General features: G+C 37.8%; 1 protein-coding gene across 12 annotated transcripts in view; it reads left to right on the top strand.

The window, feature by feature from the left end:
* Nucleotides 1-14,931, top strand: part of RBFOX1 (RNA binding fox-1 homolog 1) — a 1,702,422-nt gene that overhangs the window by 1,665,527 nt on the left and 21,964 nt on the right. The gene's annotated exons all lie outside the window — the stretch shown is intronic.

Here is a 14,931-nt window from a genome sequence, read left to right as displayed (position 1 = left end):
AATGATAGTCTTGTCCCTGTGTAGTTTTTAACATCTCTTAATTCCTGTGACAATACAGCTTGCTGACATACACATACACACACACACTCTGTACAACCTTCTTATGGTCATCTATGTAAGACTGTGGTTTCATCTAACTCATAGGAAGAAAAACAGACCACGATCCTGCAAGGTTTATTTCAATTTCAAGTCCCTTATTTCCCTTTTTACAAGGTCTTATACGGAATAAATTATTCCCTCCAATGCATTTTTACAATTTGAAATAAAGGAGAGGGAGAGTGTCCCTGGCATTCATAAGGAGATTCATTCTTTCTGGCAATGCCCAGTGTCCAATCCTACAAACATAAGTCAACTTTTATTTGTAATGCACACCACATGTTAAGGCAGGCAGTGGAAGGAACCCAGCGTGTTTGAGAAGTGCAGAAGTCAGAATGGATGGGCAAGTTGTGGGCGGGTGGGGTGGAAATGAGGGGCTTCTATTACCCAGGCTTAACAGATGAGTTGGTTCCTGAAACAGCAAGCCGTAGCTACTTTTGTATGGTTGCCTTGGAAAAGGAAAGTGTGTGTTTTCATATTGAATGCAACTCCTTGGCTCTGTTTTCTGAGGACATAAATGTGAATGTTCAGATGCTCTGCATGCACAAATGTCATTGAGGGTGCTTATTTTGGTAATGAGTCCTTTATTTTAAAAAATACGTTTCATGAATAAAACAATGATAACAATTTGCATGTGTGGCTGGGGCATGCTGGGTCAGACAGGTAAGCAGGCGATGTATTTGACTCCTGAATGGGAAGTGTCGGCAGCCTCTGGTGCTCCTACCCGGGCCTGTTGTGATGTAGTTCCTATCCTCGGTTTGCTGTGGTGTGCTTTCTCTGCAGTTCCATTCCATTTCTCACGAAATGTGCTGTTAGCTAATTGTAGAATTATTGCAATATAATAAAGCAGAGTAAATTCCTGAACCCTAAAAGCGGCACTTTGAAAACCCCATGCATACACTTTTAACAAATGGTTCTTCGGTAAGATGGAGTTGAGATCTGCTGTCTGGTTCTATGCAGGTATCTTCTTATAAGCAGCCATAACAAGTTCTCAAGGCTGTAGGGGGCCTTCAGAGAAATCCAGACAATTGTCAAGACAAGGTTCTCAATACATAAATTATACATTTACCCAGTAATCAGTTGCCAAGATGCAAAATGTGTTTCATGTAAGTTGTTATCTTCAACCCACTGACACTGGATTAGAAAAGTTGAGAGGGTCAATAAGGCTAATAAAAAAACTCAAGATCATTGTACCAATGAAAAGGTCTAATGTTATTAAATTCTGCATTGAAGATTCACAAAGTATCAATTGCAATGTGGTTCAACTGCAAGCCTTAATTATTTTTTATGAAAATCTCTCTAGATTCTACATTCTCAAACACCCACTTTGCATATAATTATAATCATAGTAACTTTAGCCTACTGTATAAGAATCTTAAACGGATTTGATTATCTTGCTTTTCAGTATAAGTTCATCTACCCCCCCAAGTTGAAAAAAAAAAGATTAACAAATATATAATTTAAATCGCCTCCTTCAATAAGGATAGTCTAGACATTTAAAAAATAAACAACATATGATACTATTAGAATTATCTGAGATTCTGGCCAACTCTACTTGCATTCATCTAGACATTTTTAAGTTTCTACATTTTGGAACACCATATGTGTAAAATCTGTTATTTTGATATTATTTAGATTTCTCATTGGCAACATGTCCCACTGAAAGATCGCCCTTGTTCTTGGATTGGTAAATCTTTAATAACTGCAATTCCAACTTTAGTACCATAGTTTCAGCTGAAAAAACCAACTAACTATTCTGTTGTCCATATAATTGGCCTCTTGTTGTTCATTAGAGAAATTTGCACATTTGGTCTTCTTGGTTGCTGTGGAAATTGATAGCTATCCTTATTTAACTTTATCATAAGCAAGACACTTGCCACATATGGAATTATTCATTGAAGTAAATTCATTAAGTAAATGGACAGAAAGCAATCTTTAAAGTTGTATTTCTGAATTTTTAAAGTGTCTATTAAATGGTGCTATCTCCTTTTATCTTTAATAAATGGATATTGAGAAGGAATACCTTTTTATAAGAAGACACTTTTAGGGAAAATGTGAAATTATCAGAATAGCTTTTTAATCTAGATTAAAGATGCCAAGTACCTAGAATTTCTCTCAGAAGTAGCAATCGTGTAACCAGTTATTTTTATATCATCACAGCATAGAATCAGTAGTGATAGATTCTTAGTTCCTCTTCTGTAGAAAACAGGCAAGATAAAGAAAAACTTAACAAAAGAACTTCTTCAAAAATAGGAAGTAAAATCAGCAGGCATTGAGAATGTTTTGGTAATGCTCTCTGGCTGTCAATTGATCAAAAGAGAAACAGCAACAAACTTTCCCTGTAATCATGAGATTCATTCTTCAGACGTCTTGAAAGCAAAAGTTTGATGTCCCCAGTTGGTAGGATTTTACCTTTTATCAGCACAAATTAAGCCCTCATCAAATTCAAGATTCAGGGACCTTTGAGAAATATTGAACTCCAGTAACCTCAGGACTGTCCAGAAGGTCCTTAATGGGCACCTTGCAACTCCCTGCCCATCATCTTCTTGGTTAAATGATCACATGCTGATCATCTGGGAGCAACCTGAGAGTCTCTGAATGTTGACCTCCAGAATGAAGACCATCTGGTGTGGGCAGAGATTTCCCCAAAAGGAAAATACCTGACTGGACTAGGTAATTTTAGAGTCTCATTGACAAATTTAGTGGGAATAGGTGAACATCTTATCTTGGCATTTAGCAAACATTTGGTAAACACTTGACCTCACCAAATCTTTATTTCTAATCTCACTTTGATTTATGCAAAGCCAACTGTCTGAACTCTCAATGGAGAACGTTTTCTGAGCTTGAACCAATTGAAGCATGGCACAGGGGCCTTTGGTCATCCGGTCATTGCATGCCACTTGGTGTTGCTGATGTGTCTGTGATACGTTCTGGATTGGACAGGTCCATCACATCAGCTTGATGAATGGCTTGCTTGAATTAAGCCTGGGGGCAGGCTTCTCTTTATTGATTGGCTCATGGTTTGTGTATTATGACTTTGTTGTTGTTGCATCTTGAAGCAGCCAAACTGGGAGGTTGGGGGCTAGGTTGGGGGCTAGGTTGGGGGCTAGGGTGGGGGCGGTGGGACGGCGGTGGGGGTAAGATTCCCTGTTTGATCAACTGTGCCACAAATATTTGAGAAAATATGATGTGTACATAGCTTTGATGAAAATGTTATCTCCCTAGACAGACAGACATTTGTCATGCTTGTCCTGCTTGCTAACACTCTAACATTTCCTAATGATCAGTGCATGAAAACGTCCCTCCACATCAGGGCAGAAAGTAGATGCAGACTGCCTAGAGACTAAAGCAATACAGAGTTTTTCACTCAGATTTCATCACAATCTGATTACAGTGATAGTTACCAGGGGCCATTTCTTCCACATAAAACATGCATTTCTTGTAAAGATACATGAAAGCTAAGAAGCTTTTGACATATAGTAGCACCAGGCCACACAGGTATCTCTAAACTGAGCAAAAGACTGCAAAGCAACATAGTTTTGTTTTAATGGATACCTCTTCTTGGTTTTTGAGACCTTAAAGTTTCACTGCTAATGTAGAGATAGAAATTGCTACTTTTATGTGACAAAAATGACATATTGGCTCTGTTGTAATAGGTATGAAATATGTACATACATCAATATAAATTTTATATAGCTCAACTTAATAGAAATCCAAATAAAATGCCATATTATCTTGCTCTCTGCATACATACATGTACACACACACACACACACACACACACTTGTGCCTTGGGGCCTCACAAGGGACTCGTAAGTGTATTCAGGTAAAGCTTAATGCAAAGAGACCAGGGCTTGTTAATTTCAAGTGGTCACAAACTGCATGCTAGAAAACAGAAGTTAAATATGACATTCATAACCTATGAATAAAAGGTTCTGTTTAGACAGGTTTGTGTTTCTTAGAACCTAGTAAGGATAAGTAGGCATATTTTGGGGTTCATACAGGATTTAGTCTTATTTAAAAATTATGTAAGTGACAGATACATACATACATCCATATGCGTACACATACATAGATGGGTGGAAGGATGGGTAGATGGATAGATGGAGATAAAGCGATAGAGGTGGGTGGATGAATGGAAAGACGGAAGGAAGCATGGAAGGAACCATCTTTCTGCCCTCTAATATTTCATCATAAGCTAAATACAGAAAATAGGACTAAATCCTTATTATACAATCTTACTTCAAGCTGAACTAAAAAAGTAAAAGGATTTGAGTTGATTTCCATTAGTGCAGGCTACTCCCTATTTTAGAACTTTATTTTCTGGCCTCAGATTAAGTAGGAGAGAAATGCTGTCATGAAAATAGACAAATAAGTACATTTACAATGATATTCCATTTTATTTGGAGTCTTTATCTGATGATATAGGCTAAAATTTAAGGGATTGTCAGCATATAAAATGTATGAGCATCCTGAATAGAAAATGTAATTTACCACTTAGGGGCTTATTTCTGTAGGAAGGTTAATTTTTTAAAGAGATATTTTATGGATATTGTTTTCTTTTTTTTTTTTTTTTTTTTTGCCGTGGGTTGGAATACAGAAAGCTGAACCTGTGGATAATTTGAAACCCTTAATGAAAATAGATATACAAAAAGCAGACAAAGGGGGTACTTGCTCTGCTTTCTGCAGTCCTCTTATCTGAACCAAGTTTGATAAGGATTGAAAATATTTCTAGCTAAACAGTAGCAGCAGCCCTTGTTCTTATTCTTCATGATGTGTGGCAAGCAGAGATCTCAAGATCTTATTCTAGTGCCATATTGAAAGCAGTATCTCCCAAGGCCAGTTCAGGGCCTGGCAACCACCTTTGATGGCATATTTACTGGTTTATCAAGACAGAAGAACACCATGTAAATATGGTTGTCAACCCTCTTTTCTGGGAAATAGGCTGAATCCATTCTTCCTTCTCACTGCTGTTAAAGATTTTATTTATAAAATTAGAACAATAGCAAATGGTAGTTTTCATTTTAGACATCCCATTTTGTTTTTCATGTTCTTACTTGGCAAAATAAACATTGGCAACTTTATGCTAGACTCCCTATCATTTTATTTACAGTCGCAGTCTTTGAGAAATCTGTTGGAAAAATATAGTGAGAGCATTGTAAAACATGGCCATGCCAGAGATGGTATTCTCAGATCAACAAGGGACTGAGGGTGGAGTTCACGGAGGTTCAGAACGGATGGGAAAGTTTCCCATGCCATCTTCCTAGCTGGGATACAGACCCAGAGGCAGGGAAAAGCCACTTGAGAGTTTGAGTCTAGGCTGTGGAATCAATACATGGCAATAAGCCGAAGTACTACCTCTGTGCCATTTTTGATGGTGCTTTGAAGAAGCTGTTCTTGGGTTTTAGTTTCTTTTTAGTCTTTTATTTTTACTCATCCTGATGAACTCTTGGGTTCTGTAATTAAAAAAAAATCTGTCAAGTTGTAATAATGTAGCAGAAATGAGTCACTTATGCCTTTATTTCTATCCTTCTGTGCCCCTGTGTCTAGAAAAGCATGTCCAGGTTTTAGTTGGAACTCCACGTTGAGCATGTGTACATCTATACATATCTACGTGTATATACACACCTTTTATCTTGTTCATTTAAAGTTTACTTTCCTAATAGATCCATTTTGTGTTTTTGTTTTTTGAGGTTTTTGCTGATTCAGGCACTCCTCAGGAAGAAAAAGTGATACCAATTGTCCTAGCCAGCTTTAGGATAATAGAAACACACACTTATACCTGTGAGATTCACAGGTATAAGTAATAATAGAAATATATTATATAATATATATGTTAATATATATTACATATATATTAATAATATAATAGAAACACACACACAGCTAAATAGCAGTAGCAGCCCTTGTTCTTATTCTTCATGATATGTGGCAAGGAGAGATCTCAAGATCTTATTCTAGTGCTATATTGAAAGCAGTATCTCCCAAGGCCAGTTCAAGGCCTGGCAACCACCTTTGGCCAAATAAACATTGGCAACTTTATGCTAGACTTCCTATATTTTATTTAGTCTTATTTAAAAATTATTTAAGTGACAGAGATAGATACATACATACATCCATGCATACACATACATAGGTGGATGGATGAATGGAAAAAGGGAAGGAAGGAAGGGACCATCTTTCTGCCCTATAGATATGTATGTTATATATATGCTATATATATATGTTATATATATCTATATGTATGACAGTTCATATATATATATATATAAACATTGCTCCTTAGTGATTTTGATTGTGTATTCTCCAAAAAATTAGGATAGGTAAGATAATTCTATTTTCTCCTGATCTGCTCTGTAGACTGTCACTGATTTCATTTGTTAAGTATGGAGATGGCTCTGAAATCGTGAGGAAGGGAAGGTACATCTCAGCTTTTGATAGTAGAGTCACTGTAATGTTTTAAAATTGGGTTTATGGATGCTGAGCTCTCAGTACTGAGAAGTAATATGGCTATAACTGATATATTTTCTGAGTTTCTCTTAGTTTATAGAAATCACACACACTCACACACACACACACACACACACACACACACACGTTAAAAGAGAAAGTGTTCAAGTTTCTCTCTCAAGAACTAATTGCCTTTTGTCCATAGTCTATAATGGCTTCCTAACAACTGTTATGCATTATTGGATGGATATGTAATTGAATCAGTTTAAAAAAAGAACCAATCCTGTAATAGCCAACAGACTGGACCAAGAAGGAGTTGGGGAGAGATTAAAGGAATTTCCAAGCCCAACAGAGCATAGCTGTCACAGCCACGTGGGTAGACACTTTTGCCAGTGACAAGACAAGGTGTAACAACTCCTTTGGTCATGTCATGGCCTAATTACACACTTTTTAGGTCGCAGATCATTGACTTGATATGCCACAAAAAAAAAAAAAAAAAAAAAAAAAAAAAACCACAAAGCCTATCTTTTCAGTAGCAACATCAGGGCCCTTCAGCTGTGAAGGGTTTTAGAGGCAGGCTGGGAAAGCCTAATGCTTTCTAGGTGTAGGTCTGTTGAAAATATACATACAAAGCCCTGTGAATGAGCCATTTCTATTGCTAAAAATAACTTACATTCTAGAAGACAGTAATCCAGTAAAGCAGAAGATAGAATCTTAGCGCATGAAGCATTTGTGGATGTAGCAATAAAAATTAAACCCCTCCACTTTGTTTTTTGTTTGGGTTTTTTTTTGTCCCTAGGTAGTATACTATGGATGGCAGTATACTATCATTTCTTTCAAGATAAGATGAAATTTTTCACTAAAAGTGTCTAATATTTCCTTTAAAGTTATCAAAGCAAGTTCTGACTCTACTTATCGCAAGTTGAAATTCTTTTCCACAAGAATTGATTTCTATTTCAATGTGGCTTCTTATTTTCACATTTGTGTGTAGTACATGCATGTCAACAGTCACTGGACAGAAATGACTTATTTCTTCCTGGGTGTAAATCAAAATGCTTGGTTCCTCTGGAATTAGGCACTCCTCACAACTATAATGAACTTCATATTTAATTAACATACAAAACATTTAGAATAGGGGCCATGATCCGAATTTGAGGGGATGGGAGTCTGTGGGGCACAAACTAGGGAGAATATAAGGAGTAACTAGTCACTTTTTTTTCCAAGCTAATTCTTACTGCATTATGATGTGTGACTGTTCAAACAGATTAACAGTTTTCTGATAGCTGAAACATAATCAAAGCCAAGTACTCTTCTCGTAATTATCCCAATCAATTTAGATTGAAATGCTTTGGCCTGAGATTATAGAAATAAGCCACATATCTGATAAGCTAAATCAGTGGTTCTCACGAGTCTGGGGGACATGGAATTTAAAGAAAAAAAGAAAACACTCATTGTTAGATGCTTCTAGCATCCTCAATTCTTTCAATTCTTGTCTTTCATGGTTTCAATTTTGTAATTTAAAATTTTAGAATGTATTAAGAGATGAACTTTTTTCCACCATTTCTGCTTTGTTAGAGTGTTTGCGAATGACTACTACCAAACAGAGTATGAGCCCAGGCAGTGGGAGTGGAAGTACTTTAATAATTCTTCCTGGACAATACTAGCTTCCCTGCTTTTTCAGAATGATCGTTTCCCCGCTATTTTTGTTTTCTTCCATTTCTGTCTCCCCAACTTAGAAAATGAACAAATGGGGGGAAAGCGGGATGAACTTGTTCTGTTTTGAAATTTCAAGATTTGAGTGGATCATCTAAAAAAGCCTGCAGAGCCTTGCCTTGTATAGTTTTCAGACCAACACCATTGGCCTCACCAGGAGCCTGTGAGAATGTAGAATCCCAAACCCCACCCCAGCCCTGCTGAACCAGAACCTGCACTTTCAAGATTCCAGAATGACTGGTGTGAAGTTTGAGAAGCCCGGCTCTAGAGAACAAGCTTCTATTCTACCCTGATATGCCATAAATAATGTTGACAGAGCATTGTCCCATCACAAACTTTGTAAGAGATAAGAGGATTTATCTTTGTAAATTATTGATTTATTGCCATTGCCTCTCTACTCTCCCTTCTTCTATGAGAAAGAGCTATCAACAGTTAGCATCCCTCAATGTCAATTCCATTGTGACTTCTTCCCTCTCCTGGCCCAAGGCCACAATTAATTCTTTACCCCAAAAGATTCATGGACAAATAGTTATTGATGCTAACATCATGCCATTAATTGCATAGATTTCACACAAATATAGAGTAGTACCTGAAAAAGTTCCATCTGATTTAACTTTACTGACCCTCAGTTTTTTCCTATGCTAAGTGGAAAGCATGGTACTAATTAGAATCAGAAAGAGATGAAGAAGGTGAACTTTATAAACCAAAAAAGGGGGTGCAAATGTTATCAATAACTCGGTTTCAGATTGACATATTTTGGAATGTATGCTAGTATTTGCAGTGAATATATACAGGCAGTAGCAAGTACATTAAATTAAACGCATTGAAAAGTGCAAGGTCATTTTTAGTCTAGACAATATCTAAGACACATTGTAGCACTAACCCTTTGGGAACCTGTGCCTTGCTTGGCATCCCAGGACTTGTAGGTAACTGTGTCAAGATTTGAAACAGGATCTTTTATTCTCATTGGACCTACTCTGATAGAGACATGCACTAGCAAATCATTGCTGTTGATATACAGAATATGATTACACATTGAGATTTACACCTGGGTCCTGAATCTGTGAGTCTACTTACTACATGAGATAATTTGGGCAGGCTAACATTGAGCTAGTTGACACTCAACTGCCTCATCTATAAAGTGGGATTAATGGATAACCTTGCTTCTTTGGGTGGTTGTGAGAATTGCTATCATGAACAGAAAGCCCCTCTAAGAGATCCTGACGCTTAGTACTCCGGATATTAGCAGCAACAGCATCAACTGTGGGAATACTGTGTTTTGTTCTTGAGTGAAAAAAAAAAAAAGTTTCCTGTGGACACGGGTTTTATGAGTTAGAATAATTTTTTACTAAATACATTTGTTTTTGGTTGTTTTAAAATATTGACTTCCACCCTAGAAATAGAATAGGTTGGGGAATAGAAATTGGGAACCACACGATCAAATATCCTATCCTTCTTGTTCATACTGTGCCTTGCATATTAACTTTTCTGCTCATGGATCAACTTAGGCCACCACACATGCATTAGCTTTGTAGGAGACATGCCCAATCTCCCAGGATAAACCCAGCCTTCTAACTATCACTGCTTTGGATTTTTGTAAAACCAATTGCCTGCTCTCCTCTTTGGGTGGAGAGAGAAATGGACTTTCCTTTATGAGTCTACAGAGCAAAAAAAAAAAAAAAAGCCAATTTTTCTACCAATAAGGTGACTTCCACCAATAAGATGTTTCTCATTCAACCTGCACAAAAGGTCCAGGAAGGGCATGTACTATTTTTATATCTTCTTTTCCAAATGAAGAAACTGAGGCCCAGAAAGGAGAAGTGAATTTTCTAGTGGAATACAGCTTGTATGCAACAAGGCATGGTTTCCAGATTCCCGGTTGGTTCCCTTTCACCTGAGCCTAGACAAGAAAGTCTAGTGGGAACTGGGGAGAATGTTAAATGTTGGAGGAACTAAAATGACAAAAGGGAACTGTTCAACGTCTCCAGGTAACGGAGATGCAGTTGGGTTTGAATTTCTAAAACTCGGATTTTTTTGGTAGAATAGCCAAACTGGGGAGAGATTCACTGACCTTATCTTCTTTCTGTTTAAGCTTCTTTATGTATATCATGTTAGCAACAGGAACTGTGTCTAAATGAAATGTTTTTAAGTGGATTTTCATATGTTCCCCCTTTTCCAAATGGGATAGGTGTAGAACCTTGGAGAGCTTTCTATAGTCAATCTGTTTGGTTACTTGTCTGTGTATACCCTGTCTCATTCTACAGTTTGCACACTGTATAGAAGTACACATGATATATTCTAAAGTATGAATAAAAGTGACAGGGCAGGTAAAAAATAGGAATCTGAATGGGATTTGTACCATTCTGGAGTAGAGTGTTAGTATAATATGTGGGCCAAGGAGGTAAGATACTGATTGCCAGCAACCTCCCTTTGAAGGTGATGAAACTGAAATATAAATTAGATTATGAGCTTCCAGACAGGCAAGTCCAAGATACTCCAGTGATTTAAAGGCTATGAGCATAGCATCAGACCCCTTAGACTTAGCTCAGTGCCTGATAAGTAACAAGTCCCTCATTTACAATCTGAGGGTTGAATGAATGATGTGAGTCAACTATTGGGTAAGGTTGGCAATATGAATTTTAATAGGTGCATCATATCTGCATATTATGTTTAATATTCAGAAAATACTCGTGGCTGAGTTCCATATGGCACATCTAGCAACTTTAAGATGAACAACAAGAATAAGCTGATTGTGAATTTCTACCTTAATTTTACGTGAAAAAAAAGCATCCTGATAAGCATGATTATAAAACAATTACTATAATTACTCGAATATATAATTAGCAATTAAAATGTTAAGTATAAAATGTCAAAATCAACACTAGTACAATTTACTTTAAACCCAAAAGACAACTGTTTCCTGCAGAGGCAAGATACGTATGTTCAGAGAGGTATTCGTACAGTGACATATGAGTTCCCCATGCTGGCTGACAGATGAGAATCATCCCCAGGGGTTTTTCAGGCATATCTGTGCATGAGAACCACTCTCAAAAGATGCTGAACTTACATGACTGGTGTATGGGCCTGGTCCTTAGTATTTTATTTTTAAAAAAAATCCTAGCTGAATATTTGTTAAAAAACAAAGTATTGGCTGATCAGTCAGGGTTAAGAACTTCTGCCTTATAAACAAAAGATATCCCAATACCTACAGGGGGAATTGGACTTTGTCCCACTACTATCTTGGGGCGTCTTGGCTGCCATCTACCAGGCCAGAAGACCAACTTCTCAGCTGTAGGGATTGCCTAGCAGACATCCTTGCAAGGTTTAAGAGTGTGTGTGTGTGTGTGTGTGTGTGTGTGTGTGACAGTGAGAGAGAGAGATTCAATATTCATAGCACTGGATAGAAGAAGAACCTTGCTGTAAGTGATATCGATCCTGAGAGATCTATGTAACAATAGCAATGTAACAGAATTAAGAAGCCAAAGAATGGGAAGTAACCAGAATCTTTACCAATAAAATTTAAATCAGCATTATTTGATACGGGGTATGTTTGCCTCCCACCTACCTGCACCAAAAGTTTACCCTGTCTTGGTATCTAGCCTCTCATGTCCCCTCCAGCAACATGGGCTGGCTACTATTTTAATTTGACTCTAAGAATTAGCCATGGGTAATTTTTCAGAAGGATAACTGCCAAGAGATGAGATTTAGCCTAAGGAACAAAAGTGGGCTATGAGGGTGATACGTGGCAATCCACAGGACTAATTTAAATGTACCACCAGCTGAGGCAGATAGTGTAGACGGGTGTTCTATAAAAAAATCTTAAAACTTTAGTCAACCTAGTGACATAAGAGTGAAAAAGATAAAGACCATGGTGTAGTATTCCATTTCATAATCAAGTTGTTAAAGCAGAGTATGTTTTTAATTCTCTTAATTATACTCAGAGGAATTCAAATTTATTTCTCAGAGGAACTGAAGATTCAGAATATTAAGTTACTCCAGAGACATCACACCGCACTGCTGATTAAATACCTACTACATGAATGTTTCCTAAGAACTTTAGATAGTAAAAGCTTGGGTGTAGAGCCAAGCCAACTGTGTTCAGGTTTCACCTCTACCACTTAACATCTGCTCGCATTATGTAACTTTTCCATGTCTCAGTTTCCTCATCTACAAGAGGAGGATAAAAAGAAGGATTGTAGGAAAAATTTAATGAATACATAGGTATGACACTTATCAACTTGCAGTCATAAGTGCCACATCAGTGTTGGATAGTAGACTTTGTGGCCAGCATTCCCATGAGCCAGGACAAATAGTCTTCTCCCTTAAACTCAATTTAGCGATTTCTTCATTTTTCATACATTTGTAATCCTTCCTCTTCTCCACCTCCAACGAAGCCTTCCCAATTTAAAACAATCCTCCTGGGACAAGTGAGCTTTGAAATGAAAATGGGAATGAACTTGCAGGGTTTTCTCAGCAAGGTTGCCCAAACTTCAAGGTAAGAAGTAGCAGGAGGCGTGATTCCCTCACAGGAGCGCCTGCTACCTAGAGCACAGTGAGAATGGGTGCCCTGTGGAGCTGATCAATATGCAGGCCCGGGTTCTTATTAAGTGTACAGATTACCAGACCTCTTCTCCTGAAAATTGATTCAGGTGGGTCAGGGTTGAAACCCAGGAATCTATACATTGAATGAGCATTCTAGGCAATTCTTCAGGGAAGTTTGAAAAATTTTGGAGTAGGAGAGGTAGAATATAGAAAGTTTTGGGTGACAGAATGGGTCAAGACAAAATTAGGGGCTGAACTCAAGGAAAAGTGAAAAAACTCAAGCCAAGATGATCTTGAGTAAATTCATAAGAAATGGTCCAGTAAGAGGAACAGGTAAGGAAGGACTCAAATACCAAGAGTAAGACATGGCCACTGTAGAGCAGTTTCTCTTTCAGGACGAGGTTTAAAGTCAACTCTTAGAAGGCATCTAGAAACTGGAAGTACCCTTTCTTGGACACTTTATCAGGTTTCCATGGTTGCATTGTCCAAAACCTAAGTAGCTAGGTTGCCCTGGAGGCAAGCATGATGGTCAAATAGAAGTTGCAAAAATAGAAACCAAAGTTGGGAGAAATTCAGTGATTCAACTCCCTTGAATCCCTTTCCTTGAATCCACTTCTTTGAGTCTCTTGAATCCCTCTGCCTTGGCATCATATCACTGCTTCTCAGCTGTGGCCATCTATTAAAGTCACCTACAGAGCATTTTCTGAACTACTTTTCAGACCCTACCACAGGATCAATTAAAGCAGAACCCTCAAAAGTGGGTCCTATCACTGGCACTCTTACCATTCAACTCCACAAGTAGTTTTCAAATGAAGAACATTAGCACATTAGAATCACTTGGAAGTATTTAAAAACTGCTGATGCCCGAGACCCAGTTTCGGGGGTTACCACTTAACTGGTCTTAAGTGTAGCTTGGTAACCAGAAATGTTTAGAAGTGTAACAGTTATTTACAATGTGCAGTCAAGGTTGAGAATGACTCAGTCACACTTGCTTTTTTTTTTTTACTCAACAACTAAAGAACAGACCAGTTTGTGGAAAATCAGGTGCATTTTGAAGTTTAAATCCATGGGTCTGTGTTGAGAGAAAACAGCACAACAGTAGGGTTTGCATAAGGAGACAGACCCTGGTGCCAGCCTTCTTTCTTCCCTGAGAGGTAGCCCACTGTTCAGAATATACCTGCATTGTTCTGATCTTTTAATTTTTCCTTAAGTTGTGTGGATATAGCAGAGACATTTGTCTCTGTGATCATATGTGACTACTCGATTGTCAACTTCTAGAAGTCGAAGGTCTCCTGGGTTTAAGAATAGTGGGGGTAATATATAAGAGTTAAAGATTAAGCCTCCGTAATCTGTGTACTTGTAGGTTCAGTATCATTGGTGTCCGATTGACTTAATAGTAAAGGAGGGGTTATTGATTTCGTCTGTTAGATACAGGATGTGCAGGGATGGAAGGGCGATCAGGACTAGGATGATTGCGGGTAAGATAGTTCAGATGGTTTCTATCTCCTGGGCATCATAGATGATCCATTTATGGGCCCTCTAAGTCAGTAATTTCTTAATGTTCACGGTGAAACAGCTCTATATAAAACGGCGTATCATGGTGGATATAAACACCAACATGCAATCTCCACTTAGAACTCTACCAGAGTTTTTCTGTTGTCCTGACAATGTAAGCCACCCCAAAGCAAATCTGTGATTTTACAGACATTTCCTGTTAATTGCACTTGTCAATTGATGAAAGCATAGTTCAGGGGAAGTGGTGATCATACAGATTGAATTCATAGAATTAACGAACTCTATATAGAAAGGCACTTTTCTGATGCCTTATGGTGACCTTTCTGGGATGTAATGTGATTACGTGGATTAAAAAATAAAATAGTACAGAATGGATACATCCAAAAAATACTTAACTGGTAGCCATTAACTCCTTTTGGCATTGCTGCAGAGTCCATGGCACGTTCTTTTAAATGTCACTATTATTGAGAACTCTGTGCCTTGAAATATATGCAAATTCATAGCAAAAGTAATCTAAGCCAACTCTTTTTGAAGAGGGCCAGTTGTCAAAAGGGAGTAGTCCCCCTTTAGTTCTGAAACTTAGGGATCAAAAAGACCATGGGTAAAACAATAAAT

Source organism: Theropithecus gelada, chromosome 20 (genome assembly GCF_003255815.1).
Source record: "Theropithecus gelada isolate Dixy chromosome 20, Tgel_1.0, whole genome shotgun sequence".
Lineage (NCBI taxonomy): Eukaryota > Metazoa > Chordata > Mammalia > Primates > Cercopithecidae > Theropithecus > Theropithecus gelada.
Note: the sequence above shows the minus strand (reverse complement) of the source record. Positions and strands in the feature narration are given on the sequence as shown.